General features: G+C 44.4%; 1 protein-coding gene across 2 annotated transcripts in view; it reads right to left on the bottom strand.

The window, feature by feature from the left end:
* The window catches only part of FBXO47 (F-box protein 47), a 1,436,412-nt gene extending 1,410,817 nt beyond the window's left edge, over nucleotides 1-25,595 (bottom strand). For both annotated transcript variants that reach the window (XR_011283098.1, XM_069634700.1), the window contains exons 1-5: nucleotides 25,512-25,595; nucleotides 20,728-20,785; nucleotides 20,518-20,605; nucleotides 20,288-20,427; nucleotides 18,688-18,766 (exon numbers count right to left, since the gene is read on the bottom strand). The gene's annotated coding sequence lies outside the window, so the exon portion shown is untranslated. The remainder of the gene's footprint in view (nucleotides 1-18,687; nucleotides 18,767-20,287; nucleotides 20,428-20,517; nucleotides 20,606-20,727; nucleotides 20,786-25,511) is intronic.
* Nucleotides 25,596-27,210: the final 1,615 nt, after the last annotated feature.

A 27,210-nucleotide genomic window follows, 5' to 3' on the forward strand; every position in this document is an offset into this window, starting at 1 on the left:
AGTGCGACTTGAGTTGCCAAGGCAACTCAGTCCAGGGTGCCTAATCCCCCTCTCACACATCCTGTTGACCCCAGACAGAGTGGCACCATTTGGAGTGCTTCTGTGGAGAAGCCCGCCAAAAAGTGGAACAAAGGGCTCCACTTGGGTTAGAGTTTCAGAGGCGAATACAAACGCCATTTTAAAACCGAGTCCTGGCAAAAAGACCCCACCGGGGAATAAATATTAAATAAATAACCCGGTGGTATCTTTAACATTGCACCAAAAAGTGGTGCGTTTAAAATGAATGGGAAAATCCCATAGGAAATATTCTGGTGGAATATTTCGCGTGGTATCCACTGCCACCAGCCAGAAACTAGACAAGGGGGGACTGGACAGAGCCCCCTTGGAAAACAGACCCAGGGGCAATCGAATACCAGTACTTCCACAATATGATGGTTTGTACTGGTTCTGTTCACAATTTGAGACTAGTAAAGCCAATGGTGACTTTACATGCCCAGGGAGACAGTAGTCAGTCCCAGTGTATGGAGTATATGTTTGGGGGTCACTATGACACCCCTGTGTTACTGCACTGAGGGTGCTGTGTAACACATACCAAAAACACATGAAGCCCTATGGAGTAAAAGACCCCATAGCCCATAAAACACATTACATAGTCAAAGGACATTCTCAAATCATGCCTAAGAGTGGGAGTCTCACTCTTAGCAGGAGAAAAAAATAAACCCCAAAAATCCAGCAAAGCTGCTGGGGGACTCACTAGGTTTGGGAAATTAGCCTTAATAGAGAATTCTCCCTAACAAGGGTACATCATCATCCTCTCTTCTTCCTCCAATATGGATCCAAAAGACTTGAAAGTCCTTCTTTGATAGCGGGTTAAAGCCTGAAGTTCGATCAGAGGCCAACGTCGATGGCTTCGACTTTGAGTCCTTCGATAAGGAAAGTATTTATTTATTTACACATTTATAGCAGCGCATGTAGCCCGTGGGCATCTAGGCGCTAGTCACTGTGTCCAGGAGGAGAAGTAGTGCAGTGTTGATCAGTTAAAAAGTTGGGTTTTCATTTTCTTTCTGTAGGTCAGGTAAGAAGGTTCAGCCAGCAGATGGGGAGGAAGGTTGTTCCAGAAGGTGGAAGCGCGAACTGGGAAGCTTGCCCCTACTGCTCTTTTGTGGTTGTATCTCGGGGTCTGCAGCCAGTATTTGTAGGCCTGGCGCTGAGGCTTTTGGCTTAGATGCACCCTCTCGATCGACACTGTAGACGCTACTCGCGCTTGCATTTCATCTGATTCAGGCTTCCGAGCGTACGGGTGGAAGCCTTTGATGATTACCTGGCGGCTTTTGAAGGTGCAATGGAATCGCTTGTCTTTTTTGCCTCTTGGCGGGGACCAGGAGGGGCTGCCTTTTAAAAGACATCCATCATTTTCTGACGGAACCTTTCCCAATCCCCTGCCGTGACAGATTTATCTGGGAAACGAACCCGTCTCGTCAGGTGTGGCGTCAGAAGACGAAGAACAACGGCGTTGCTTCATCAATCTTTTTCATGAAGACATGGATGAAGAATGACACAAATTGCTCCTGGACCTCGACCATTTTCAGTGTTTGGAGCATTTTGTAGGCCTCTCAAGTGATTTTTCCCCTACAGAACTTCTGCCTTAAGAAGATTTTCTCTTCGAAGGGGTAGAGGACGAAGATTTTGAAACCGACCGACCAAGGATGATTTTCGTCTTTCTCTCTTTCAAGGCCTTGTTAGTCATTGACTGGCCAGAGCGACACTCAATAACTTTATGCTCCTTACCGAGGCACCAGGGGAATATTCTATGCGGATCTGTGATTGACATCCTCGATTCACAGTTTGCACACCTCTTCTGTCTTCGGAGTAGACATATTCAGAAGAATTTAAATTAAAACATAGAAGAATAGCTGTGGCGAGTCGAAAACGTTCCGAAGCTGTGCATGCAGAAAGACTGAACTGAGGCAACGGGCGTAGTGTGTGTTATTTATACCATCATCAATGTCACGTCCAAGCACAGGGATGGATATCGTTGAGGGAAATCGACTCGATGCTGCACTGCACCCTCTGCTATTGAAAATCTTTCTGAGACTGCAAGCAGGATATCGGTATATCAAAGAAACCTGGCTTGGGGAGACATCAGCCCTGGTACTCTTTCATCTGCTCCCAAAGGACTATAAAATCATCCATCAAGACAGGGGGGACTCGCTATCCGGGTCGGGGGATTGTGGCTATCTTCAAAGAATCTCTGCATTTCTCTCTCCTCCCAATAGTCCATGACCTTGCCATGGAGGCTTTTTTGGTTTGCCCGATTATATCTGGCTCCTACTCGGTTCATTGTGTTAGTTTACCGTCCTCCAGGGTCCTTTTCCAATTTGTTTATATCCTTTTCTAGAGTTAGTGGCTTCTCTCCCTGTGAAATTTTGCAACCTGGTATTTCAAATGGATTGTGTCCTCCCATGTATTTCTCATCTTAGATATTCGTATCTTCTAGCTTTGCTGCTTTGGAAACAAATTTTCACCAGATGGCACTGAGCTTGAGGTTGCAGCGTCGATGTCCATCGAGGGCTGCCGTCGAGCGTCGACGTCATCTGTAGTATAAGGGCTCGAGCCGTGCCCATTGGCTTCAGTTCCGTTTTTTCTGATAGCTACTGCTTTGTATCACGAAAACTGCGCTTCAGTTTGTCTGCATAATGTCTTCCTCGTCAAAGCCTTCCACGCCCAAAACTGGCTTTAAGAAATGTCAGAAGTGCTGGAAGAAGATGTCGATCACCGACCCCCATCGAAATGGCCTCTGGTGTTTGGGCCCGGACCATTGGGTCGACGTGTGCGGTTCCTTGTCAGGCTATGACCAACAAGGCTCATAAGGGACGTGGAGGTAAACTAGCGGTGAGGGATAAATCCTCAAAGTCTTCTTCGAGAAAGGTAAAAGAATCGAGAGAATCGAGTGAAAAATCACGACGTAGATCGAGGAAATCGAAATCGAGAAGTCGTTCGAGGAAATCTTCCTTTTTTTTTTAAGACGAAGAAAACAAAATCAATGAAAAGACAACACAATCTCCTTCGTCCTCGTCATTCCATACCCTTCAAAACATGATTCCCCCAAACAATGTGAGGACTTTAGGGCTTTGATGTTGAGAATTTGAGAATGTGGGCCAGACCCCCTCGAAAAAGCAGCATGGAGACCATGCCCCATCTCACTCGAAAAGTGACAGGGGCGTTTAAAGACCGGATGCGCGAAATCCAACAAGTCGTCGATGGTGTCGTCGGAAGAAATTTCCCCAACACCTTGTGAAGAAAGATCAGACCTACCGGTGCATAAATAAGAGGTGTCCACTAACAAGACGGTGCAGGGAAGTCAACCGCCATCGAAGTCCATCTTGAAGGATACTTCAACGCATCTGACAAAAGCGCTCTCTAAGCCGACTTCGAAGATGGTGTCGACGCCCTCTCGACTGTATCGAAGACTCCTTCGACGTTGTCGAAGCCAGTGACAATGACATCCACGCCTTCAACGCCATTATCGAGGCCAACTTTAATTCCGGTGCCAAAATTGACACCTTTGTCGAAGCCGAGGTCGATGCCTATTGAGTCACCCAGAAAGATATACCAACCACAACCTAGACAACACTTTTTCAGGTCTATGTCATCCATTTATGAGGAGCATTCCTCTGAAGAGGACATTACTCCAGCTGGAGTGAAATTCTGGACTAGAGATGTCCCTGAAGAATTAATAGACCCTAGATATAAGATGGCTGACCTGTATGAATGCCTACAAACAGCCAGTGGCCTGGATACATCTCCTGAAGTAGATTTGGATAGACCCGACCCTGCAGACCATGCAGACTCTCGGTACAGAAATTTGATGAATAGAGTCATTGAGTTTATGGGATGGAAATCTAGTTCCCCTAATTTTGATCAAGATGACATGACTGACATCCTTAATGAGAGCCCTCAAAAGTACCCTGTCCTCCCCTTTGATAAAGCATTACAAAAAAGGGCCAAGGCCACATGGGAAACCCTAGATTCTGGCCCAGCTGTAAATATAAAATGTGTAGGGAAGTACAGGCCATCCTCTTCTGACCCAGAATGCCTAGCAAAACATCCCTCGTCTGAGAGCTTAGTGGTGCAGGTGGCCACATCTACTAGACATTCGGCCTACCCTTCGATTCCCCCGCATAGGGACGACAAAAGGATTGATGCCTGGGCCCAGAAGGTTTTTTCTTCAGGCAGTATGGCCTTAAAAATCGACAAATGTGACTTGCACCTTTGCAAGGTTCACTCACACCCTGTGGGATTGCATGACGGCACCGGCTGAACACATTCCTGAGGGGGAGGAACGGGAAGCTTTACTTGCAATCGTCAGAGATGGAAAGGAGGCTATGGGGGAATGCCTCCAATCAGGATTGGACACTGCTGACAGCATAAGCAGGTCCATGGCGTCTAGCACAGTCCTGCGCAGATTTGCATGGCTGAGGAAGTCAGGTTTTGCACCGGATGTGCAGTCTAGATTACTCAATATGCCTTTCGATGGCTGCAGGTTGTTTGGCAGCAAGGATGACAAAAGTTTAGAAAAGTTGCAGACCTCGAAAGCGGCGGCTAAATCACTTAGCGCCTACAGCCTCAACAACATTCCTACTCAGGGTCATCTTCCTGGAGGAACCGTCCTTTTCGATTCTACTCCTCATTTTGGAGAGGGAAAGGACAGGCCAATCAAAAAGGACAACAAAGAACATTTCCTCGTGGTGGAAGAGGAAAGAGTGTTAGATCAGGCCCAGCAACGGCAACTGTCCCCTAAACCGCTGCTGCTGCAAAGCCACTGAGGCCTTGACCCACAAGACCCCGGTGGGAGGCAGGATCACTCGGCATCTGAACGAATGGCGGGGCATTACTTCAGATACCTGGGCACTAGAAACAGTGGCCCATGGTTACTGTCTTCTGTTTCAACAAAGGCCTGAAGACCATCCACTGGGAGCCAGCTCTGTCAAAATTCCAGATCCACTCCTTGTGCAGGATATTGTAACCCTGTTAGAGAAACATGCAATACAACATGTACCTGTAGCGGAGAGGAACAAGGGTTGGTACTCCCCCTATTTTCTCATTCCCAAGAAGGACGGAGGATTGAGACTCATCATGGACTTAAGAAATTTGAACAAATTCCTCAGGAAGGACAAGTTCAAGATGGTGACCCTATCTCAGATCCTTCAGGCTTTCCAACTCCAAGACTGGTTGGTTTCATTGGACCTTCAGGATGCTTACTTTCATATGCCAATCAATCTCAAGCACATAAAGTACCTGAGGTTCGTGATTGGCAGTTCTCATTATCAGTTTCGAGTTCTGCCATTCGGGCTGACCTCCGCCCAAGGGTTTTCACCAAGCCGATGGCTGTGGTGGCAGCGAGTCTCAGGAGACGGGGGATTCACGTCTACCCTTACCTGGACGATTGGCTAATCAGGGCAAGTTCAACCGAACGAGCCCAGGAACATCTGACCATGACCTGCCACTTCTTGCGTAGACTGGGCTTCTCCCTCGGTAACAAGAAGTCACAAATGATTCCACACCAAAAGCTCCAATTCGTCGGGGCAGTCCTGGATACTTCCTCGGGCAAAGCCTCACCACCCGAGGAGAGAGCTCACCACGTTCTGCAGATGTTAACAAATTTTCAAAATGCCCAACATCTACCAGCCTTCGATTTTCTGAGGTTGCTTGGCCTCATGGCATCCTGCATTTATCTGGTGCCAGAAGGAGAATGAGATCCCTTCAATGGGCCCTCAGGACTCAAAGGTCCCAGTTTTTCAGGGGATATATTAGATCGTCTGCAAGTCCCGGCCAGAGTGGCTCAAGATCTTCTTTGGTGGGCTTGCAAGGAAAATATCCTCAAGGGAGAATATTTTTGGCAACTATGGCCAGAGATTCAGTAGTGACGCCTCACTCACAGGGTGGGGCGCTGATACCATCAGAGTCCAAACTACACATCAACCTTTTAGAGCTGAGGGCAATCACACTGGCGCTGAAGGCCTTTATGCCCTCTGTACGGGGAAAGAATGTCCTGATAATGACGGACAACACAGTGGCCATGTACTACCTCAACAAGAGAGGGGGCGTAGGGTCACTACCACTGTGCAGAGGCAATGCAGCTCTGGTTCTGTGCAACGCAAGAAGGAATCTCTCTATCAGCAATTCACCTAGCCGAAGAGCCGAACACGGCGGCGGATGCTCTGAGCAGGCAGAGCACAGTTTCTCAGGAATGGGAACTAGCTCAGGAAGTCCTTAAAGAGATCTTCGCTCTTTGGGGGACCCCTCAAGTGGATCTGTTCGTGACTAGTGTCAACAGGAAGTGCGAACTGTACTGCTCAAGGGAATTTTCTCAGAGAGGAGCTCTAGGGGACGAGTTTGTGGTGGGCTGGGAATTTCCACTGCTATACGTGTTTCCTCCAGTCCCCGTGATTCCTCATGTAATCAGGAGGTTGAGAAAGTTCAGGAAATCCATTATCCTAATTGCCCCGGATTGGGCCAGGAGGACATGGTACCCGGACCTTCTGGACATGTCCTTCTGCCCTCCAATACGTCTTGCACAAAGAGAGGATCTTTTCTTGCAAGAGGAAGGTCGGGTTCTCCATCCAAAGGTCAAGACACTCAGCCTTCATGCATGGTTTCTGAGAGGCTGAGATATAAGGATTGGGACCTCCTGGATTACGTAATGGAGATTTTGCTTTCGGCCAGAAGGCCAGCAACAAAATCCTTGTACCGGTCCGGTGTCGTTGGAACAAGTTCAGTAACTGGTGCAGGGATAATATTTTTACACTTGGCCAATTTGGGGCTCCAAGTTGATCCAATAAAGGATACTTAGCAGCGCTATTTATTTTTAAGCACTTCACAGAAGAAGTGTCTTACTTCAAAATGCCCTTGATTATTCAGTTCCTAAAAGGACTCGCAAATGTGTACCCTCCAACCCCTTTTCAGGTACCCGTCTGAGATTTAAATTTAGTTTTAAAATTCCTCACATGTATTTCATTTGAGCCCTTACATTCTTGCCCGTTAAGGCTCCTCACTTTAAAGACAATTCTGCTAGTGGCAATTACATCAGCCCGCTAGGTGAGTGAGTTGCAGGCGCTTTGTTGTAAGCCTCCTCACACCATTTTCCATAGGGACAAAGTTACTCTTTGGGTCAAACCTTCTTTTTTACCTAAAATAGTCTCTCACTTCCACCTGTCACAGAAAATTACCTTACCTTCTTTCTATCCTCCTCCGCATGCAAGTAAGGAGGAAGAAAGGCTACACAGACTGGACCCGAAAAGGGCTCTCAGTTTCTATATTTCCAGATTGGCTAGATTTCGACAAAGTCATCAACTCTTTGTTGGGTATACTGGACTCAAATTGGGTCTAGCGGTATCAAAACAGACGCTGTCCATATGGATAATTTTGGCAATTATGGAATGCTATAAATTGGCTGGTAAAGAGCCTCCAGATGGGCTAAGGGCCCATTCAACTAGGGCTTCAACAGCTCTTCAGAGGAGTGTCCCGGTGCAAGACATTTGTGCAGCAGCCACCTGGTCGTCAATGCACGCCTTCGTGAAGCACTATTGCTTCGACTCGACATCATCTCAAGGTGCCCTTTTTGCAAAAGCCTTCCTTCACATGGTTCATGAATAATATTTCTGGTACTCCCACCTCCGAATTTATACTGCTTTGGGAGACTAAGATGAGGAATATGTGGGAGGACACAATCCATTCGAAGAACAAGTTACTTACCAACTGTAAAGTTCTTTTGATTGGATGTTCCTCCCACATATTCCTCATCGACCCTCCCACCCTACCCCAGCTTACCAGCTACCCTCCGGGGTGACCGGCAGAGTTGGGGAGGCGCAGAAGCGTTAGTGGTAACAACTTTGACTCCTACATTAAAAGGCGCAAAAGATGAAAAGCATCTTAACACAACCGGTGAGATGAGGGAAGCAAAGACAGCCTGGTCTGTGAAATGCTTGCGACAGTATCCGAGGGAAGGTGGTTATGCGAGCGCCAATAAGCTGCGAGGGAAAGTGAATCCATTGTTAAGAACTGTGAATACAAAATACAAAGAAGCAGAGTGGTACGGCGAAGTGAGAATGCCCAATCGAAAGCCTCTGTGAATTTATATTTATTTATTGTGTGATCTAGTTTACAAATAAAATAAACTTTGCACACATGTCCACATAAAACAGTAAGTATACTAAGAACAATATTCATCATAGAATGTCACAAGACATAAGTATGGTTCTTAAAACCCATTTTAAAACATACACATATCAGTTAAGGGAAAAAGCAGATTAACAAAATGTATCACAATGATTACCAAACGATCATTGGGGTTTAATAATAAATTCCACCACAGCATTTCTCAAGTGAAGAGAGGGCGACTTTTAAAATATAGCATAAAGGATTCTTCGCGAACAGCAGTACGAGCCAAAGAATCAACAATTAGATGCTTCAGGGTTTCACTAGTAGATCTTCAGAAACGACACAAGCGTTCTTCAAGGGAAGCACAAGCCCAAGCCCCTAATACATCCGTTGTTGGAACCAAATTTAGTTCTATGCGTAGCCAGAACTGTCTAAGATTTAGTGAGGCATGTTTTAACATACATTTCTGGGTGGAATTAAAAGGTTTAACATCCAAAGAAAAATGCTCAAACACCTTGTAAGAGAGCAGCCCTTGCCTGTTTTCAATCCAGTCACTTTCAAGTAACATATTTTTTACCTTAGCTGGATTATGCTCTAATTCTTCAAGCAAAACTGCTCTCACATTCAGCATAGCCAAAACACAACTCACCCAAGCAATAAGAGGAACACAGATACCCAGATTATACAGTGCATTGAATTGCACATATAAGGTAGAGGCCAGGGGAAACATTATGCATCGCAGAAGTAAAATTCTTTGCCAAAGGACCTTTAACTCTAATGATGCGAGGCCCAAAATGTGACGAGCCGCAGGAAACGCAGCGCCCATTGGAAGGGACAAAAGTTGCTTCCAGAAAAGGGACTTCATCTTATCCCATTCCAAGCCAATTTGCGTATCTCAGCCCCATAGGTCAATCTTGTAACAAGAACCTGATTGTAAATTTTGAGTGCCGGCAGCAGTGAAAAATCGCCATATTTTTTGTCAAGCATGCGAAGATGAGAGGCCGCCAAAATCGCATCAAGCTTCAGGGCCTGATTAGCCAGAGACATGGACCGGTTGGTTTTAAGCACAACCCCAAGATACCTAAACTTGCAAACCTCCTCCAATCTCTTACCATTGATACACCACCCAAAAGTAGGCCTAACCGACAGGATATTCCTACGATTAATAACCAGGACCTTAGACTCGGTCACACTAATGTCCAAGCCAAGGTCCCTGAAGAAATCACCCGCCACTGCCAAAGATTTTTGAAGCCCTATTGCAGTATTATCAAGTAACACAAGGTCGTCAGCATAAAGATAATGAATTTGAACAAGACCCAACCTTGGAGGATTAACCACAATACCTTCTAGTGTTGGCCTTATTCCAAAGACGTATACGTTGAACAAAAAAAGGTGCTAACACGCACCGCTGGCGTAAGCCACGGTTCGCAGAAATCCACCCCGATTATGTACCTCTTTGATCCAGCCTCACTTTTAGTCTGACATCTTTGTGCAGAAGCTTCAACATATGAACCAGGGCCTCCGGACAACCCCAGGACCTAAGCATTTCCCATAGCCTAGAACGGTAAACACAGTCGAACGCCTTTGAAATGTCAAGAAAGGACAAGGACGCCTGATTCGTCAGCAGCTGTATCAAAAGGCAGTTTAAGGTTGTGCTTGTTCCCTTACGAAAGCCTGATTGATTGATATCCAGCATCAGCTGCCCATCTTTCGATCTCATGCAATAAAAAGCCTGAAAAGATCTTGTAGGAGGCGTCTAACGGGGAGATGGGGTGGTAATTCCCTGGATCCGCCCTATTTAAAGATAACCACTACAGTTGCCTGCTTCCAAGTCATGGGGCACAAAACAATGTTCCTAAACAATTCAAGCAGCAACTCAGCCCCTAATGACGGTGCCGATTTTGATGTTAGGTTGAAAAGTAAGGTTTGCACATTAACCCATCTTATCAGTCGCAAAAAATTGGCCGAATCTCTTAGGCAAGGACTACTGACATGTCCTCTGTGTCTTTTTGTACTAATAAGACGCGGTGTCCCTTTGTCCAATTTCTATAAGCCTGCTTAAGCTTGGATGTAAGCATGCTAGCCTGGAGGCCCAATTTTCAAGCCTTCCTGATCTCCCCTCTCAGATTTTTCTTCTTTGCACAAACCACTGCACTGAACTTATGAGAAATGTTCAGACAGTTACGATCCACATTTAGACTTCTCAGCGGGACCAATCCTACGAGAATATCCTGCATGTGAGGTGCAAATAAGTGAGGACACATATCAGTGACGACTCCCCTCACTAGGTCTTAATCTATTTTGGCATTAAAGCGGGCAGCAAACCTGGGACACCAAATTACAGCGTGATTCCAAGGGCTAATTCCGACAGAACTAGAAGTCTGAGCCAAGAGGCCAGTTATACAAATGCCTCCCAAGCCTGCCCAAAGCAGCGAATGATCGCTACAAGTCTTGGGACTTACCTCGATATGGTCAACATTAGGCAACATGTGAGCAGAAATAAATATAAAATCCAAAGTAGATCTGTGAAATGTTTTAAAGCTGCAGAGTCTGCAGGAAGAGAGAGAAAGAAAGTAACCACAAAACTGCATGAAAGAAAGACGTGATCTAGGAGCAATTATGAAGGCAAGTACATTTTCCAAGAGACATTGGAACTGAAGGAAAATATGTAAAGTGGAAGTAAAGAAAGAAAGGAGGGTCAAAGTGGTCATGTGGAGGTGAGAGCGAAAATCCTCCCAGTTTCGAGAATCAAAACACAAAAAGTGGCTTGAACCCAACAGAGGGGAGCCCATGTGTGGAATGTGAAGAAATCTTAGGGAAGGGAGCCCAAATAAGGAGAACAGGTTTGAGCCGATTGAGGGGAACCTATAATGTGGAATGTGAAGAAAGCTTGAGGAAGGGAACCCCACCAAAGAGAAAAGGTTTGAGCCTGATTGAGGGGAACCTATGGTGAACTGCAACCAAATAATTTTTGTTGAAACTGTGTAGAAGCTTAAAGGGTGACCTGGACTTGGGTGATGGGAACCCGAGAGGTTAAACCCGTGAACTTTTGACTCAGACTTGAATGGCCAACAAGGCTCTGGAGGCCAGACCCAGCCGACTGTGTTCGCAAGCCAAAGTGTGTTCATCCATTAACTGTTCCATCCAACCCCATGCTACACTACGTGGGGACGAGAATTAATACTGATTTATATTGCCATTCTGACATTTCGTTTCACCACTGATTTTCCTTTTTTAGATACATATCCCTATGTCACATTAGTTCGTATTAGAGTAGTGAGGGCAGACATTAGGTTTTTGTTATTATAGGCCTTTATTGTTTGACTAAGACTGACTAGGACTGTTTCTTTATTATTCGATGGTCGAGATTACTCCCATCTTACTTATAGGGCCAGATAGGAGTTTTTCCAACCCCCTTCAACTCAACAATAAAGGTTTTGAAATGTACAACTCTTGTGTCAGTGTCTACTTGTGATACCATGCCTCCCTTACAGGTGGTACATGTGGATTTCATGGCAGAGAAGTTATAAGATTGATATTGATGATATGGCCAGAGTCTCATTGCTATTTGTTATTTCCTATAATTATATTTCCAAGAGGCAGAAGTTGTGAAATGAATAGTGTTTCTCGTGTGAGATGGGTGGGGGTCTATCTTTTCCAACATGAAATGTGAAGAGCCTGAGTGCCCATGTAAGAGGAGGAATGTGATGACTAGGATATGGAGAGCTAAAGCCGATATAGTTTTTTAACAAGAAACTAATTTGCTTAGTGGATCCAGCAGATGTCTGACTAGTTCTAGATATTCAAGGGAAATATCCAGCTGCCATTCTTCAAAATCGAGTGGGATGAGTATTTTATTCCGGAAAGGTTTGAATATAGTGATTGACAGGGTGGCAGTGGATGGTGATGGCCGGATGGTTATAGCAGGTGTACTTTATGGGGGCAAGATGCTAACACGACGATGTGTTTATGCCCAATGTTCACCGGGGAAGCCCTTTTTTGTAGACTTCACCAGCCTTCTACAGGATATGCAGGGGAGACTATTGTCCTCGGTGGGGATTTTAACTGTGTTATGAATCATCAATTGGATCGCTCAGCATTTTGCAGGTTCACTAATGTAGGGATAACTCAGGAGTTTGATCTGTTCCTCAAGAGGTTTGACTTTGGGCGAGGGATCAACGTTTGTTAGGTGGTGGCTTAAGTCCAGATTCTTGTGTGATCAGGATTTTGTTACAGACCATAAGGCTTTTGTGGAGTTTTTTTTGTTTAAGCAAATATGAGTTCTGCTGATATAAGGATGGTTTGGGATTGATTTAAATCTACAATGCGGGGGGAGTTGATTAATCAGACCTTGTACACTAAAGGGTTTGGCAGAAGTGAAGTTATTGGAATTGAAACTTACTCGGTTTCGATGGTCATATGCTTTGACAAAGAGTGCTGCTGACAAATTAAGAGTTGGATAGGGTTCAGTAAAACCTAAGGAACACAACTGAAGTGCAGGCAGAGAAGGGGCCTTTCTACATAAAGCAGAAATACTGGGAATGTGGAGATAAGAGTGGTAGGTTGTTGGCTAACAGACTGAAGGGATGATTGAGAGATCATTTATTCAGGGTGTGAAGGATACAGATAGATGTGTGGTGGTCAAGAGTACTGATATCTGCAGGTGATTTCGTGAATTTTATGCATCACTTCATACTGAGGACTCATTTCCATTGGAATCAGACCTGGGGAGTGTTTTGGGTTGGTGAGAGTCCTGTTCTGAGGTCAGAGTATAGTACTGCTCTGGACACTAGGATTGTAGTGGGAGAGATCGCATCAGCAATAGATCAGTTGAATGTTGGCAAGTCCCCAGGCTTGGATGGCTTGCCAGTGGAGTTTTATAGGGCTTTTAGCAATGAGCTGGCCCCTTTTTTATGTGAGTTATATAATCACTTTTTGCAAAATGGTGTTATGTCCGACCATGCGAGAGGCTTTGATTACATCGATACCCAAACCAGGAAGAGATTGGAGGAAGTGTGGAAATTATAGCCCTATCTCATTAATCAATGTGGATGTGAAGATAATATCCCGAAGATTTTGACTAATAGGTTGGACAAATTTATAGGGGATCTGATTCATACTTCTCAGGTGGGTTTTATGAGGAATAGATTCAGGTATACTAATCTTAGAACCTTAATTGATATGATGGGGCTTAGGCAGGATGTTCTCTCTGATAAGGTACTGGTGTTTATGGATGTGGAGAAGGCATTCGATAGAGTCAACTGGGGGTTCTTAAAATATACTATGTAGAACAGGGGATACAGGGTCTTGTTTTTGGTGGAACCGAGATCAAGGTATTATCCTATTCGGATAATATGGCAGTAGTCCTCTACAATCCAGGTGAGGGCAGTGCAGTGTTGAAGGATGCCTTTGAGAGGGTGGACAAACTATTGGGACACAAGATTGACTGGGACAAAACAGAGGTTTTCTCGCTCTCTGCAACTTACAGAAGGAGTGACTTCGAGACATGGAATTGTAAGTGGTCTGACTTCAGTATGAAATATTTGGGGATTTACCTAATCTGGGATATGAAGAAAATTGCTGAGTATAATATAAATTGCTTGAAGTGATGAAGAAAGATGTGAGGAAATGGGAAAGAATTTGCTTGGGCATTTGGGGGAAGGTTAATACTATTAATATGTCCCTTTTACCGAAGGTGTTTTATGTCATCCAATCACTTCCTTTACATTTTTCAAAGAAGTTATTGAAGAAAATTGACACGATTTTTGAGGATTTTGTGTGGGGGAGAAGAAGAAACTAAAGGTTCCTTTGTTCATATTAACTCTGAGCCTTCGGGAAGGGGGCTTTGGTTATCCAGACATTGTTTAATACCATAGGGAGTTCTTGTTAAAAAAGGCAACGCATTATTTTGCACGTGAAGGTTCAATGGAACTACTCCAGATGAAGCTGGAGAGATAGATTCCTTCCATTCCAGTTACATGATGGCTATTCCATGGATAGAATCCAAATGTGCATGACAAGTTACCCTCAATTGATGCGCGTCAGGAAGCCCTCACTTTATGGTTGGCTGACAATGAGCAGAATGCATGGCTACACTATAGGGCTTCAATTTGGCACAACCTAGCTCTTCAAATGGCGAATAAAACAGTGTGTTGGCGTAGCTGGATCTTGAAAGGGGTGCTACAAATTGACGATGTATTATGGAATGGTGGAATGATTCCCCATTTGCGGAACTCCAACGTGTGCTTGGTTTGGGGAATAGGGAGTTGGGGAGATTCAGAGAACTGGAAATACTTCTTTCCGAGAGGTTGGGCATGTTATCTGTTCCATTGGAGTCTCAACCAAGCATGTGTGCAATGCTTACATCATCAATTTGTTAAGTGTCTACATTCCTAAACATAACGTCTATGGATCATTTATTTGTTGAAGCCTGGGACAAGTGTGCGAAGGCAATGGGAGAATGACTTAGGTTGTGAGATTTCAGACTGGGAATGGGGGTGATTACAAAAAGCAGATTTTAGGAGTACATTGGACTTGAATCTGCACCTTATTCAGCAGAAGATTTCAGGGGGTCTGTATTGGACCCCAGTGCGTATGCATGGTTTGGGCTTATTGGAGAGTGAAGAGTGTTGGGGTTGTGGCAGAGAATGGGGCACTTTATTGCATATGTTGTGGAGTTGCTCTAGGACACATGAATTTTGGGGGATGTGTTGAATAGGATGGACACTATTTTATCTATAGGTTTTCTAGATCACCATTGCAAACCCTTTTGTTGTCTTGAAGAGGGAGGTGTGAGATCGTGCAACAATAAGGGCAATGGATAGATAAGGGACTGGTGGTTGCAGCGAAACAGATTGGGAAAGTTTGGAAGGCCAGGAAAAAGCCACAGGTAGAGGGTTGGTTGAATGATTTGCACATTTTGTCTGGTTTTGTTCTGTAAGCAGGATTGTGAGGATATTTATTTGGAACTCTGGGCACCTTTTAACAGTATGTACAACTGATGGTGGGTTTCAATTTTGGGATTGAATAATATTTCAACTAGCAATATGGGACCTGGATTTATTATGAAAATGGCATATGTGTAGGTGTGTGCGTGTCTGTGTGTGAGTGTATGTGGTGTGCATGTTTGTGGTTTTGGGTTTGTTTTTTTAAAATTAATTTCTAGTTCATGCATGTTCTGTTTAGATATTAATTGCGTTATGTGGAAGAATTACTATTTAGAATGGTGGACCTATATAGCATTCCTTGTTGGTTCTCTATATTTCCTGCACCATGTTGTATCTTATATACTATGTTTGGTTTTTTTGTATGATAACTTGTAAAACGTATAAATAAAGATATATATAAAAAAAGAAAAAAGAAGTTATTCTAAGTAACGCTTTGCTTATAGTTCAATAAACCCCCACTGCAGGAGATTAAGTAAACGTTACTATTGTAAATGAAATTCATTTGCATAATATAGAATTGTAAATGGGCACAAGTGTCAATTACAAAACCTTATTGTATGTAACCGGTCCTTATTTATATTTATTCATCATTTATGATAATTTGGTAAGTACCCTCATGTAAAAGTGGGAGAGCAACACATGACAGATTACGGACCTGAAAAAATTGCTGAAGCCATTGCATTAGAACACAAGGTATATCAATTACTGGACGGCACATGAAGCGATTAATGGTATGCCGTTGCACAGCAATACACAACCATGACACCTGTATTTGAATAGACAGTTGGGCAGTGCTTAAAGTAGATAAACAACACAAAGATAAAGTTGGGATGTCCACAAAACATCATAAAATATGTTTTTTTTAAAAAGCTGTTACATTAAAAAAAGCACACACCCAAAGCGAGGTCAGTTGCTGAATGTTTCTGAATTCAAAGACGTGAATTAGTTCTCATTGAAACTACCTTTCGCAGCACAGAAAATCAAATACATTTATACCAATACAAGAAAATAAACTTTAGCAGCAACCCCCCCTCGTCCCATATAATTCAACAAATACAGTAACCAAATATTTCTTATGTTTCCGTCAAACAACATTTTTAGCAGCTTCACCACCTTGCGAGACATCAGCAGTAAGATGGATCACCTTAACTTAATAAAGGAACGACCCGACTATCTCCCGCTCCTATTAAAATACAAGGTAGAGCCGAAAGGAGGGAAAAGAACTGGTAGGAAGACAAACCATGAGTACGACAGAACTCTGGTTGAAAAAAAAAGACGTGAGGCAACTGAAAAGAATAGCTATTACTCAGAACACTGAAACAGCGTGGCTGAAGTGGCAAACAGAAACAAAGAGTTACAAATCATGGCTACAAAATCGCAGACACCTCATGTACCAAAACGACGCAGAGATCATGCTCAGGACCCGCAGTACTAAGAAATCCAGCGACTTCTGGTCTCTTATCAAAAAAAGATAAGACCCAGGACAACCAACTGACCTATTCAGTCTCAGAAGATAACTGGGTCAAATTCTTTGAAAACCTATTTGCAGCCCCGACTGCCCAAAATCCAGTTTTTCTGTCTGCGAGAGATGGCCCTTAGATTAATTTATCCACCCAAGATGACATAAGAGATGCTGTTAAAAAAACTGAAAACCTCAAGAACGGCGGTGCCAGACAGCCTATCAAACATCGACCTCAAACAAAATCTGGAGGATTGGACAACATTCATCAGTATCTTATTTACCCACTGCAGTGCATCAAGATCAATCCCGACTTCGTGGACACCTTCAGTGGTGGTTCCCTTATTCAAGCGTGGTAACAGAGAAGAGCCAAACTATCGGCCAATAGCGTTATTGGACATTATCGGAAAGATCTCTGCCACCTTGCTACTAAAGCATTTTCAATTTTGGGCCAAAACTTAACCAGCCAATGACACGTTCCAAATGGGCTTTTTTTTTAAAACGGCGGCACAGCAGTAAATATTTTACTGCTGAACTTAATAAAATCTAAAGTCAAGCAAGGTGCACCAACAGTTTTTCTGGCCTTTATAGACCTGTCCCAGGCCTTTGACATGGTGGACAGAAGCATCCTCTGGACCAAACTTAAAAGATGGAAGTGCCCGAGTGAAATATTAGATCCCATGCTGGCCCTTCATACTGACACCAAACTACGAGTTCGATTAAACCACCAAGGTCTACTGTCAAAGGAAATTCCATCTGAGCGTGGGGTAAAACAGGGCTGCCCACAGGGCTGCCCCCTAGGTCCAGCACTTTTTGTCACTTTCTTGGGTGATTTCAAAGACACCGAAGCCACAATCCGGGCCTTCCCGCCCAAATTAGGCAATGTCAAAGTGTCACACATATTATACGCCGACGACCTGATCCTGCTAGATCAGACCCAAATCGGGCTTCAGCGGCAACTTGCGAACCTTGCACACTATATGGACATAAACAACTTGGAAATTAATAAGCTGAAGACAAAGGTCATGATCTTTGAAAAGCACAAATCGAACAACAAACGTAATCGAAGATGACATTTGGACAACATCAATATTGAAGTGGTCACCCACTTCAAGTATCTGGGAGTGACAATTGACGGCTCTGTGCAAGAGTTAAAAATGCAACAGACTCTATGGGAAAAAACAAGAAACCTTGCAGCACAAATGAGAGCAATTGATAAACAACATGGCAAATTTTTATTAGTACCAGTCATTCAATTTTACAAAGGCAAAGTGGTGCCGACCCTAACTTATGGAATGGGAGCAACACTCAACATGCCTGCAACAATTTGGCCCAAACTTGAAGGGCTCTTATGGAGATCAGTCCTCGGCCTGTCCAACTCGGTCTCAATAGCGACTATTAGGCATGATCTCGGCTTGTTATCCCTGGTATCAACGGTAGAGCAGAGTGCTATGCAATTATCCAGGAGAACCCTTCTCCCTGACACACTTCCAATATATAAAATCATTGCTACAGCGATATTAAGTGGGCACTCAAACACTCTAAACGCCTGGGCAAAGATCCAAAAAGCAAAGCTGAATGAGCTAGCCTGCACCGAGGACGATCTAATAATGAACCCACTGAGAGTCAAGTTTAAAATGGAATGTCAGGACTGGATCGTTACATCTGATAAAGCACAAGAAAACAAAAACACCTGCCTCCCAATTTCAACGAGCTCAAAACCCCGCTGGCATACTGCGTCAAATTCCCAGATAAACGCCTAATGAAAATATTAAGAGCACGTCTGAATCTGCTACCTACTCGTGAAGCTCTAGCCATCAGATTGCAGACAAATAACAAGGAGTGCAGACTGTGCGCTCTGCCAAATCAAATTGAAACCTTAAGGCATCTTCTTATGCACTGCCCTGAATTGAAACAGGAAAGGGCAGCATACCTGACTCCACTTTGGGTATATCTTTCTATCATCGAAGAAGGAACATGGTGGAATAGGTTGATGTCTGGAGAAAACATGAAATGGACTATCGCTTCGGCAAAATTATTTGACATCCCTCTCAAAAAGATAATCTATCTTCAAACCTGCAGAACTGACTACTCCCAACCCACACAAGTCCTCTTGATTACCTGCTGGAGGGTTTTGCGGTTACAGTTCACAGTCCACAGCTCAAAGCTTTTCTTTAGCTCACAGTACGAACAGCTGTTACTGTGTAAAAATCATAAAAACGATTACACACAAGTAATTAAAAAAAAAAGCGTGCATCAATACAAGTGATAAACAATAAAATACGTAACATAAAACAGGTGCACACTTGATACAAAACAAGTTTTGGCTTTTGTGTAGACAATGGATAGCATTTCCCAGCACTTCCATAGTTGTACTACCTGGTAACAGCTGCAAAATGGTGCTAGCATGTGGACGTTTGACAGCAGTGCCTGGCAAATGCCTAGTTAATATATAACAACTGGGAATCCTAACAGAGAAAAGTATTTACACGTTACTCATTATTGATATGTGAGCCTAAAGGCCCGATTCATGGATTTTTTTGCATGCTGAAAAGTGACTTTGCTCACTTTTCAACACGCAAAACTCCTTTTCCCGTTTCAGGGATCGGACTTTGTGTGTATTTCCGGGACTTTGCACGGGTCTGTCACGTCATTGCGCGCATTTGAGAGCTTTGCACGACACTCCACGCAAAGTGTGGGACGGGCCTACGCAAATAAATAAATAGGGTGCGAAACATGCATATTCCCCATCCTGCCGGCAAAATCAGGAATAATGTGGGCATGTTGAGGGAAGGGCCACGCAGTGAAATCGCACGCCCAGTCAAGCGCAAACCTAACTGAATTAATGGAACCCAAGGCGCATCCTCACGTTGGGAAAAGTTACATGCAAACCTTGTGAATTCACCGCCACATGATAGGAGGCGCAGAGCACTGTGCACATACGATCCAATACGCAAAGGTATGGTTTACATACCAATTTACGGGTGACAGCACGTAGTTGAAGTGCCGCTCAGAGTTTGGGGTGATCGTATGCACATAAGCGGGGTGCAGCCTTGAATTAAGGGGGTTCACATGCAGGTTTACCAGTCGCTACCTTGAGTTACGCAAAATAGTACGCAGACTATTAGGGTGCAGTTTTGGGTTACAGGAGTTTATACTCGGTATTGCTGTGGAACTGCCTTGGTTGCGGTGGGAGGCCTGCAGTATTACTGGGGTGCTTGATGGCGTGGATCAGGTAGGCACAACGGTTGGTATATGTCACTGGTTTTGGTTTGCGTGGGGGCGTTCCAGCTGCTACTTGCGCCTCGGGTTACTGCGCGGTTATTTTTCAATGAATACGCTGAGTGTGCAAAGAAACTTTGGCAAGCAAGTAGGCGCAAAGTTGTTTTACGGGCACAATGCAGGGTCTTTGTGCTTTTTCTATGAATCGGGCCCTAAGTGTTCAAAGTTCTTTCAAAGCCTCATTTAACCTGGAACTGAGCTAGTTTTCATTCCGAGCTGTAGACCCTCCTTAGTGGAAGAAATTCCATAAAACAGGGTATTTCACCAAGGTTCGTTCTCAGTAGGGAAGCTGCCACACTCCTTTGTAATTCCATAACAAGTCTGATTCTTTTACAATGCGAGGTATGTATCCTCCTTTATTATACATGCATAAAACCAATTTTTGTCTGGTCATTATTTAAAACAGTCACCATGATATGCAGCCTGAATTAAGCAATACCTGCTTACGTCGTCTGTTAATAGCCAAGTTAGAAGCAGGCATGGAGGGGCCGAATTAGGCTGACACCGAACGCCTGCTGAGCTCGGACGTTTCAGCGAGAGTGCTTCTTTCGCCTTCGTCAGGGCCGAGAATATGGATCCCTGTTTAAAAAAAACACCAGACAGTTGTATTGAGATGTATGCTCCAAACGAGACCGAAAACTGTATGCATGTTGTGGTTCCAACACTAACCTTGAAAGAAGTACACTTGGAAAGGGCAGGGCTTCCAAAGAATCTTTCTCCCTTTCGGTGTGTAATCTAACACTGTTCTGTTGAGGAGCTATGGAAACAAATGAGGGATAAAAGGGATATATCTTAACCCAGGGAATCACACATTGTAGTGTAGCCAAAAACCGTTCCCCAACCTTATTTGTAACATTTAGCCACGCGTATGACACCTACCTTTAGAGGCCTCAACTAGGAGAAAAACTCAGTTTGATCATTTTTAGGTGCAGCTATTCTAAGAAAAGAGACAGAGAAAATCAGTGGCCACCGTAAGCATTGGGAAACAAATATGGTTGCCAGTTACTGCACAAGGACAAGGAAGAAACCCAGGTTACTTTTCACTGCAGTAGAATAGGTACCTGTCCCTCATGAACTGTCTGCATATACATGTTTGCTGCATGATAACATGAAGTATCATGAATACACAGCAAAAAAGGGGCAGGATTCTCCTACTGTTGTATCCCCAGAGTGATAACACGTACCTTTCGGGAGCTCACGGGTCATAATCGTATAGGCGGTCAGCTGGTGTAGCAAGCCGCGCAGTTCACCGGTTACGTATATCTCTCAGTGCCGGCACCACGTGATCCCTGCGTGGAGATAGGTGCCGTGTAGGAAGCTCTCTCCGAGTGATAGCCTCTGTATTGTCCGGGAAGTTGTTGAATATTGAAGATGCTCGCAAAATGGGTGTGGTGAATCCTGCCAGCCTGAATTGTCCGCCACAGGCCCAATTACTTCTATCTCTGGAGCTGCCCGTCTAACGTCCGTAGAACTGTGTGCTCAATAAAGCTCACACCCCAAAGCACCAAAACACATGGCAATAAAAAACTATTTTCTCACTGAAAATACAAGAGGGCACAACAGAGATGTGTACCTACAAAAAGATTACAAGATAATCCGAGTAACTGGATTAAAAACTACAATGCAAGGAAGGGAAACAACTGTGTATGTGTTAAAATCAGCAGCCTACACTGATTCACAATGAGTAACAATTTGAGAAGTTGGCAAACTGGGTGAAGAAACCCAGATGAACATACATCATCAAGCGGCTGGTTAGTGTGATGTAAAATGGTCTTATATAGCAACCTTCTGCCAATAGTGTTGCCTAGCTGTGCATGGCTCTGTAAGAAAGGGGGCAGGGTGTGCGGGAAAGCAGATGCAGAAACTTGTGATGTTGAAGGATGCAGGTCGGACGTATGTTGTTTGTAGTTGGCATGGACCAGGCAGGTTAGCTGTATGGGCAGCTCCAAGGTTGTGTAGTGAAGTAATTGATAGAACATTGATAGAAGATGGAGAGGGACCGAGTACATTAGACTTGGTTGGTCTTCTGAAGGAGCGTGGAAAGTGTAAGGATGCAAGATTTTAGTAGTGAAGAGTTAGTTATGGGATGAGGGGTGCTGAGAGAGGGAGGGGAGTTTGGGTGTTGTTGCTTCTTGGCTACAGATTTCATTGAGATTCAGGTGCAGAACAGGGTCACAGCATAGGATCAATAAATCAAATTGATTTCCCACAGATGGTGGTGTGTAGAGTTTTGCAATTGCTTTAGTATCTGGTGCACAGTGTTTAGTTGGTTGCTTTATTATTATCTTTCAATTCTATCAAAGTGACTGGTTGAAAAACCAAGTCTTTGCTCAGTTCAAGGTATGACATGTTCTGCAGGTCTTTTTTTTTTAGTTCCCTTACATACTGTGAAGTTCAAAGTTCCCCATATTAGTGCAGATCTACAAGAAATAGTGCAGCGTGTTCAGATACATACAACAGTATATGCCTTAACATGCAAGAATATGATATCGACATAGCTCAATGGTTTGACGCCCTGCTGCAGAGGTGTGTGTGTGATCTGAGTCACAGGTCTTGGTAGGAAGGACATTGTGCCTCGTGCCACTGAGGTCAACAAAACAATTACCATGTCAAGTTATGAAAGCACCTCTTATTGAAATGCAGGCAAATACAAACCATGGGCCTGCCTATAATGTGCACACAATCTGCCACTATACTCCCGCGAAAAGGCTCATGTACAACAAATTCTTGCCTACTAGATCCAATCTCCTTTGCTCATGGGAAAACAAAGAATGACAGGTCCCAGTCTTCTGGGTTGTACTGTTAGGGGCATATTTTATCCATACACTTCAGGGGTGTAATCAGTGCTCCAGTGCGCAAATGTTCAAGTGTTGCTAACTAGCACCATGACATGCATGACACCACTATCCAGAGCCATGGCTGTTCAGGCAATAGCAGTTTGCATTCTGAGACTTGTAATTACTATCCCACCACTACTTACTTACTCTATATGGTGGTTTTAGAGCAGAGGGATATATTCCTTCGCACCATGTCCATGTGTTATTTCTTTGCATGCTTGTATCCATCTGTACAGTATGCTTTTTACACCATTGGTCCAGAACTGTAGGTACCAGAATGCAAAATAAATCCCAATTCTGGACTGCACACATTTGACATTGGACAAATTGAGTTGTCTGCATCATTTTAATTAAAAGGCGCAGAGCACAGTTAAACGGATGGTGTGTGCAGCAGTTTGATTTACCAATTTTGATTTGTAAGGTGCCAGAGGCAACAATTGCTCAGGAGCACATAGAGGCTTTGTGAAGCTATTGAACTATCCTGCAAGTCGGTGGTGTGAGTGTGCATCTTCTGCTTTGTTTTAATCTGCATTCCGGTACTCATGGTTTTCCTTTCCAATTATGAATGCAGAGTTGCAATCAACAGAATGCAAGAAAATGACGGACGGCTGGGTGCCTTATTCACAAGTGACATTGGAAGAACTTGCGATGACAGTATAGTCTGCTGTGGTTTGGTTATATTATCAATGAAGTTTGCTTGCTTTTTCGTCATTTGGAACAGGCAAGTAACAGTTTGGATTATGTGGATACAAAGTGAAACCCTGACAAAAAAGCTGCAATGATGTACATTTTTCAATTTACGTTTTCTTTCACAAATTGTGAAATCCGGTGGGGGCTTGGTTTGAAATGCATATGGGCCACCCCTGTAAACAAACCCAACATTAGCACTATTCCCGACATTTTAAATGTTGCATAAAAGTGTGGCAGAAGATGACCTTGCCCCCATGTCCGATTTACTATTAATTGATTAATTGCTTTCTGCCGGCAAACCCTTATCTAACAGAGCTGTTAATTACAGAGCAGAGCATGTGATTGAAACTGTACTTGGTAGCCAAGCAGGAAAACGATTCACGACAGCTCTGGTTCCAACTCACCTTCTGACCCAACTGAACCCTCTAAATCTGACAAACGTGGTAACATTGGATGAATGGAACATCCTGTACCCATGAAACTATCCCCTATGTGCTAACTAACTGTAACCATTGCGTCTCAGACCCACCACTCCTACCTCTCCCACACTTGGTGTTCCAGGGTCAAATTATTTCCATTGAAAACGCTTGTAAAAAGTTGCTTTACAAAATAAGACTAATTATCTCGCCCTCCCCTCAGAGGTCCCTGTGTCCCGAATCACTCCCCTAGTGCCAGTGGTCAAACTATACACAAAAGTAATGAATATATGCATCCACCTATCACCCCTCCTCTGCAGTGACCTGCCCTCAATACAAAACCCCTTCCTGGTGTCCTGCCTCGCCTCTACCTCAACAATGTGTTTTACAACCGTACTATCAAGACTGAAAGCAGCAGTGAAAGAAAATGTATCTTAACATCAGCATTATTATCAGTTATTGTTCCCCAAAGCATGAAGCTTTATACGCCCCTCACATTTTAAATCACCCACCATTCCCACATCTTATGGATATGCCAAACATCATAAGCACCCACGTAGCCCACACAGTTGTGCACGAAGCAATTCAATGGCAATTATCTATAAATACAGAAGACAAACGCTGATCACTGACGGTGCCATTTAGTGTGGCAGCTTGGCATACATGCCAACCCCCCTTGCCCCCCCCCCCATTGAGGTGGGAGACTCCTAATTGTCTGTCAAAAATGTTGCTATTTTCGACAGTCTGCCACCTAAAATATCCCTAACCCCAATACAATTTAGTGGGGAAATGTTATTCTCCCGATTCCCATGATAAAATCCCTCTTCCAGGCGATTCAAAACATTGGCATGTATGGCTCGTAAATGGGCGTCTATCAGGTAATCAAAATCCACTGAAGCAAAGACGCCTCTGCAAAAAAAAAGCTCAGCAGGGAATGACACCATAAGACAATCCTGAAAGACACAAATTTTAATCCCTGAAGAGGCTCTTGGAAAAACAAAAGTGCCCTTCTCTCACTGCCCAGGAACGGTACTCCACATGGAAAGAAGGTAACCATGGGTGTTTTCTCAAAAAAAATGTATATTGTACCCATTAATTCATGCCCACTTGACTTATACCACTACCAGGAAAGCCACCTTTTGAATTTCACAGTTGGGATGGGGGAGATTGTGGTGGGATGGGGGTGTCGGCCAGCCTTTTGGGAAGTTCCATTATAAGTATAGGCACATTTGGCCAAGATTGATTTTCCCAGGGGCGGTTAGAGTAAGGAAGGAGGGGGGCTGGAACACCCGCCTACTCGGCGCCCCTGACCACTACTCATTGCACCTCCCCACCACACTAATATCTCTAGCTATCTTACCCCAATTCTTCCCCAACACCAGTTTGGGCTTTTGACAACTTTTCTGCCATCCCGTCCCCCAAACTAGTCTTTCAATAAAGTGCCTGGCCTGGCTGCCTGCCACGCTGTTCCTCACTTCTCTCATCTTTTCAAGCCCCGACCCAGAGTGGCACTACCCTCTACCTCTCTGTCTCTCTACTGCACCCCTCACGCCCGCCCCCTCTTTTGCAGTCTCGTGTTTCCCAGTCCCTCCCCCGTCTGACACTACCATGTCACTCTCCTACACCCCTCACCCTCTGCGGTCAAGCCCACCGTCACCACCACCAGGCGCGTCTCTCCCCTCCCTCCATCCCCTTAATTACGTCCCGCCTTTTTTCTCACTTGACTTCTTGCAGGCTTTTGTGAGGAATACGAACTGCATCACACGACGATCCCCTTTCCCGCTCAACAACTTCGAGTCTCGCCTACTTCCCGCCTCAAGCCAATGAAAGCGGGGAAACTATGGCCTGCAACCGGTAGCCAATCACCTCACGTCAATCGTGAGGCCGTCCACCAACAGGCTTTCGACTTTCTTTGACTGGCAACGGCCTTAGCCAATGGCAGTCGAGCTATCCCGTAGTGACGCATTTTGACATTCTTCCACAACAGAAGACGAAGAAGGACTCAGGCTCTTTTTTGGCTGAGTATTTTTGGCCCTTGGCGTGCGTTACAGTCATAGCCCAAGGCTGGCAAGATGCACGCGGCTTAAAGTTTTCCCTCGCATCACGCACCTTAACACCAGTGAGTGTAAGCGCCAATCGATTCGTCTCAAAGTGGCAGTTATTAAAAAACAAGTAGTCATTTGTGTAATAGGACAGACCCATTAAACATAATTGAGAGGAACTTAAGTGCGATCTGAAGTCGGGTGTGCGGACCTATAGAGTCAATAAAGGTGAGCCCTCGCAATTTGTTAGATGACTAAATTGGATTGCTGGAAATATGGGAAAACAAACAAGAGTTATTCTCATAGCTCCCAACCTTGTTTGTCTCCAAGGCGGGTGAAAACACCCGATTTTCTTTTTGGTGGGTGAGAGGCCCATAGAAGTGAATGGGCACCTGAGGGAATTGGCGGGTGATTCATCTGCTTTCAAGGCGGGTGAGTTGAGAGCTATGTATTCTTTAAGTGACCTGCTGAGAGGCACGCGCCTTTGACACTTATAAATAAGCTGATGCAATCTGATTGTAATATATAGATACTATAACACACGTTAATGTTAAATGTTAACGTTAAAGGTATTTATATAGCGCACCAGTATTTATATAGCGCACCTTCACCAACAGAGTTGGTGCGCACTCTGGCGGATCTGTAAACGAGGAGGGCGGGTACGGTTAGTCGGGAGCAGGGGGTAGGAGAGTGGGAGAAGTGGTGTGCTGCTGGTGGCTTCAGTTCGGTATACAATGTGCGCTGAGTTTTTTGGTGTGTTGTTTGTTGTTGATGCATTGTGGTAAAGTGCATGCGGTTTGCTGGCTGCGAGATGTGTCAGATTTTGGGTGGGTTGGGTATGCAGAAGCTTGGAAAATTGGGTTAGTGGGGTCAGTATCCTGGTTCTGATACATCTTCTTCCATTTGAGATCTAGTGCTGTGGGTGAGGTTGTTGCTGATTTCCTTTTAAGGCCCTCTGACTATGGCGTGTGATGGTGCGGCACCCTTACAGTTGTATCCTAATGAGCATTATATAATGTAATTGGGTGTGTCTATTTTTCTCCCTTTTCCCTTGCTATCTGTCGTGACATGGGTCTGTTGCAGCTTAGGTGTGGTTAAGGGCCAGGGTACTATCGATGGATCGTCCTAGAACTTGCGTCTTGGTTTTCCTGTTTATTCAGTTTTTAGTGTCCTCCCATCATGGCTACCCCTCAGTTAGTCGTTTGGTATGTCGTGCAGCGTCTGCCTTAAATTTGATGGTTCAGTTGGTCGCTTGTGTATGGTGGCGGGGTGTGCTCCCCGCTGTATCTTGATGAGCTTTGTCTAATGTGGTTGGATGTGCCTATTTCTCATCTTCTGATGTTGGAGCAGAAGGTAGGGATGTCCGTATTGCCTTGC

This window comes from Ambystoma mexicanum, chromosome 13, assembly GCF_040938575.1.
Source record: "Ambystoma mexicanum isolate Mex_15411 chromosome 13, UKY_AmexF1_1, whole genome shotgun sequence".
Classification (NCBI taxonomy): Eukaryota; Metazoa; Chordata; class Amphibia; order Caudata; family Ambystomatidae; genus Ambystoma; species Ambystoma mexicanum.